This window comes from Limulus polyphemus, unplaced genomic scaffold (genome assembly GCF_000517525.1).
Source record: "Limulus polyphemus unplaced genomic scaffold, Limulus_polyphemus-2.1.2 Scaffold3041, whole genome shotgun sequence".
In the NCBI taxonomy this organism is placed as follows: Eukaryota; Metazoa; Arthropoda; class Merostomata; order Xiphosura; family Limulidae; genus Limulus; species Limulus polyphemus.
This window is the reverse complement of record NW_013668651.1, coordinates 5099-10136: the sequence shown is the minus strand read 5'-3', so window position 1 is coordinate 10136 and position 5038 is coordinate 5099. Positions and strand designations below refer to the sequence as shown.

Here is a 5038-nt window from a genome sequence, read left to right as displayed (position 1 = left end):
TAAACGTGTCTTTAACGTCCTTGAAGGTGGACCATTGCCATTTCAGGCTACAGAAGGTCTAACGCGTAAGAACGAGAAAAACTGTTCTTGCAGGTGACAATCGTATTATGGTAGCGTAATTCTCTCGTCGGAGGACTCTTACATTCTATCTTGTGAAAATAATTCAACGGACCAGTCCACATAATAATTATTCATTAGTTAATTTCATTCTTTAACATTTTTACAAGCTTGAAGTTAAACGCTTTGTAACTTGGTTAACGTTACTCCTCTTTTCAAGGGAGATGATAAAAATTGTCCCAATAATTATAGGCCTATTAGTCTTATATCAGTTGTGGGAAAAGTTCTTAAAAGTCTGTTAAATGAATATGCAGAGCATCTTATATCAAAGTAAAATGTTGTTGGATAATCATCATGGTTTCACTAATGGTAATTATTGCTTTACTAATCGTTTGAAAATCTTTAAGAGAGGTTGAAGATGATGGTACGGGGTGTAGATTTGTCGTTTATCCACTTTAGGGCACTAAACCTATTAGTTGAAACTTGCTTATCGTTTATCCACTTTAGGACACTAAACCTATTTTGTTGAAACGTTCTTGTCGTTTATCCACTTTAGGGCACTAAATCTATTTTGTTGAAACTTTCTTGTCGTTTATCCACTTTAGGGCACTAAACCTATTTAGTTGAAACTTTCTTGTCGTTTATCCACTTTAGGGCACTAAACCTATTTAGTTGAAACTTACTTGTCGTTTATCCACTTTAGGGCTCTAAACCTATTAGTTGAAACATACTGTGGAAAACAAGAAAATCTGTAAAATTACTTGTATTTCTACAAAGATCCTTAAACTACTGCATGTGACAGGAAAAGAACAGGTCTTAATTAAAAGGGCAAAAATGTAGGTAACTTTAGGGTTACTTACATAACGGGTGTGTGTGTGTGTGTAGTAAAACCTATTAGCTCCAATATACTATGGAAAAGAAGAGTTATAGAAAATTATTATCATTTCCGCATCTTTTTATAACGGCGAATGTTGTAGGCTTGACATTTTTGTCTTCGAGGTAGGGTTGCTCACTCTTGAAAATTTTGATGTAGGACTTTTTTTGTAAGGGGTCGCCCATAAAGAAAGTCGCATGATATAGGTCACTTTTTTGACGCATCCTAGTCACCTGGATTGCCCCTTGGACAACAGTTAGTAGTAAAATATAAACACATTTTATCTGTTAAGTACGATAGTTGGTAACCCTACTTCGAGGTAATATTTGTAGCTATTTCATTCCCCTAAGTGAATAAACTACTTTATCGACTTCTAGTTATTTACTTATAACGAAACCCTGTTGTTTCTCTGTCATAAACTTACACTGAAGGGGAGGTTTTGATATGAAAGTACTTTTTTTCAGTGTTTTTTGTTGTTAAGAATATATTGGAGCTAATAGGTTTTACGCTCGCCAATGGGTTAAAAACCCGTAAAGGACACGATCTTTATCTTTTATAATTAATCACTTCTTTATTATAAGTCTAACACAGTCACTAACGTACAACGTTTCAACAATGATTTGAAGTCATCAAGTAGAAGTACTATATCTAGATACAAGAATATACATACCAGTGGTTTCACCAAACAAAGAATAATTAAGAAGATTGAAATATAAAAACTACAAAAAATATTGCATGTGACAGCAGGGATGACGTGCAAATCAAATAAAGTGGGTTAGCACCGCGTTAGTGAAAAAAGGCTTAGAGTATATGTAGTATAAAACAAAAGTCACAGGACCGGAGATGGTTTAACGTAAAGGCGTAAAAGGTAACTTGGCACCCCGGGGTGTTGGTTGCGAAAATAGATTTGTTGTTCAGTTAAGATGGCTTCCTTGATTTTGCGTTTACCCGCTAGGGGTATAAAACCTATTAGCTCCAAGGTGTTAAGGAAATCAAACCCCTGATAAATTAAGTTCAGTTATCTAAATTGCGAGTAAAAGATTATCAAACAGTTACTGAACTTTTACTGCAATTTAGGTAACTAATTACCTTCTGACAAATTACTTGAACTTCCAAAAACATTTGCGAAAGAAACCCAACATTTCTTCGTTACCCATTCAGGCTTTTTCTAAACTTTAGGCTGACGCTAAACTGTTGTAATAAAGTCTTGTTTGTTGCAAGTGAATTGGAGAATGGCTTCGGATATGCAAGTAATTATTTGTTTATAATTTTCGTTTCCCTGAACGTGTTAAAGTTAATAAATTTAATACTAGTGCCTGCACTACGTAGGATATACCAATTTATTTTCTTCGCGTGATAAATCCCAACTTTTTTCTTTTTTAGGAATCAATTTTTAAGAAATACAGAAAAAGCTGTATACACGTGAAACATTTAAAATATTCCCGAATTTGCTTTCGATGCCGTCAATTTTATTGAAGTAAGAAATTGGAAATAGTAACGAAGTTTAGTTTGTTCTCCTATGATGTATGACAACTTATGGATTAAAGTACCAAGAACACACATATTATGTAATAAAACTTCACTAATAACTAACGGTAAACATACTTACAGAATTCAACGCCTCCCTGAAGCTTTCGTTACCAGTAAGTTGCTGTCTGAGATACAGTACTCGTACGTGTGCAGAACTTGTATAGAACACCGCTTCGACCAATGGGAAGGCATAAACTTTACGCTCCTTGGAAATAGTTCCTGGTTTGTTTGTTTTCAGCGCATGCGTTTAAGATTTTATTTTTATTCTGTTACTCATCTTGTTAGGAGGAAGAGGTCAAATGCATCTGACTTTCCAAGGTTTATACGACCTAAGTTCCGATAAAGATCACAGACAGACTAATTTTTTTTTGGATATTTTATAGTGTTCTTCCAATTTCCTCTTTGCTAGTCTTATTTCAAATAAAAAAAGTTTAAGGGGTAGTTTATCTGTTTATTTTGCTTTACGGGCGAGAATTAGAGATTTTTATTGTCTATTTAAGTGAGGGTTGGTCCTATGGTAGAGCTAGGGATTTCGTAGATGGCGAGACGAGATCGAACCCATGTAATACCACAAAATATCCCCCCCCCCACTTTCAGATGCGGGTGCACTATAAAAATTAAAAGTCAGTCTCCTAATATCGATTGTGGGTGGTAGGGTGCTGCTAACTGGTTGCCTTCTCTCTGGCAAGTAGTTCAAAATTAGGGACGGCAGGAAATAGCATTAGTAACTTTACCACAAATATAAACATGCTTCTGTATGTTGTTATCTGTATTTACGTTTGTTTCTGATTAAGTTAGATAATCGAAGAAACTATGTTGAATGGACGTCAAGTTTGTTTGTTTGTTATGGATTTCGCGCAAAGCTACACGAGGGCCATCTGCGCTAGCCGTCCCTAATTTAGCAGTGTAAGACTAGAAGGAAGGCAACTAGTCATCACCACCCACCGCCAACTCTTGGGCTACTCTTTTACCAACGAATAGTGGGATTGACTGTCACATTATACCCCCCACGGACTTACAACGTTAGAATCCGGGTTTCGATACCCGTGGTGGGCAGAGCATAGATAGCCCATTGTGTAGCTTTGTGCTTAACTTCCAACAAACAAACAAACTTATCAGTTTACACGAAGATATTTTACAACGTTAGAATCCGGGTTTCGATACCCATGGTGGGCAGAACATAGATAGCCCATTGTGTAGCTTTGTGCTTAACTTCCAACAAACAAACTTATCAGTTTACACGAAGATATTTTACAACAATATTTTTTATATTTTTTATAATTTTCATTATACACATATAACAACTTATTTAAATGACATCGTTAAATACAGTGGATTTTAAAAGATTCAAAAACTCGAGCGTTTTCGATTAGTTGACTATTCTTTCATATTTCGGACGAATAATAGGCAACTATTCGAAAGCAGACTCGTCAGAACACTCCTCACCGTGAATACCTCCCACGCACTGAAATCGATCCTCAGGGTAAAAAACTCGATTAGCAATTTTGGGTGCACCAGATTCCGGTTGTTCTCCTTTCCGACTCTGCAGCTGTGGGTCGCAGGTTCGAATCCCCGTCCCACCAAACACGCTCGCTCTTTCAGCCGTGGGGGCATTATTATGTAACGGTCAATCCCACTATTCGTTGGTAAAAGAGTAGCCCAAGAGTTGGCGGAGGGTGGGGATGACTAGCTGCCTTCCCTCTAGTCTTACACTGCTAAGTTAGGGACGGCTAGCGCAAATAGCCCTCGTGTAGCTTTGCGCGAAACTAAAACAAACAAACAAACAGACTCTGCAGCAGCGACGAGAAGATAGTCGTAGATTGTCGTAGCACCAGTAATATTCCAACATCCAAAATAGGACTTCTCTGAGACCCAACAAACTTTCTGACAGAAAGAGCTGAGTGAAGCATTATATTATAAAGTTCTATGATACCATTTCTCTTAGGGTAGGTGTACTACCCACTTCACTCTTTGTCATTCCCACCAAAAAATAAGGGAGTTTATATCCTCGAGAGGTCACCTGATCTGAAAATTGGAAATTTAGCTTTTCACTTTCTCATAGGATATGCAGCTTCATACAAGAAAACACAGGTGATATCTTAAATAAATGATCCAGAAAAAATAGATAGCTAGGGCGAAAGGAACTTTATTTTTTTGACTGATATTCTGTGTTAAAATTATATATATCTGCATAAGTGAACATTTTGAGAAATTCTACATTTATTTGTTGCTAAGCCCAAAGCTACACGATCATCAAAACCAAATTTTTAGCATTATTAGCACTTGGGATTACAGCTGAGCCACCACTAAAGAGAGAAGTTGGTTTGTTATGAAACACAAAACTACAGGAGGGCTATATGCGCTAGCCGTTCTTAATTTATCAGTGAAAGACTAGGGAGAAGATAGCTAGTCATCACCACCCACCGCCAACTCTTGGGCTACTCTTATACCAGCGAACAGTGGGGATGATCGTCACATTATAACCCCCCCCCCCAGAGCTGAAATACGAGAATGTTTGGTGGGATGGGGGATTCGAACCCGCATATTGCGAGTCAAGTGCCCTAACCACCTGGTCAT

At 37.3% G+C, this 5038-nt stretch overlaps 1 protein-coding gene across 1 annotated transcript in view; it reads right to left on the bottom strand.

The window, feature by feature from the left end:
* LOC106468523 overlaps positions 1-4030 on the bottom strand; it is a 10379-nt gene extending 6349 nt beyond the window's left edge. The window contains exon 1 of the mRNA XM_022396855.1: positions 3908-4030. The gene's annotated coding sequence lies outside the window, so the exon portion shown is untranslated. The remainder of the gene's footprint in view (positions 1-3907) is intronic.
* Positions 4031-5038: the final 1008 nt, after the last annotated feature.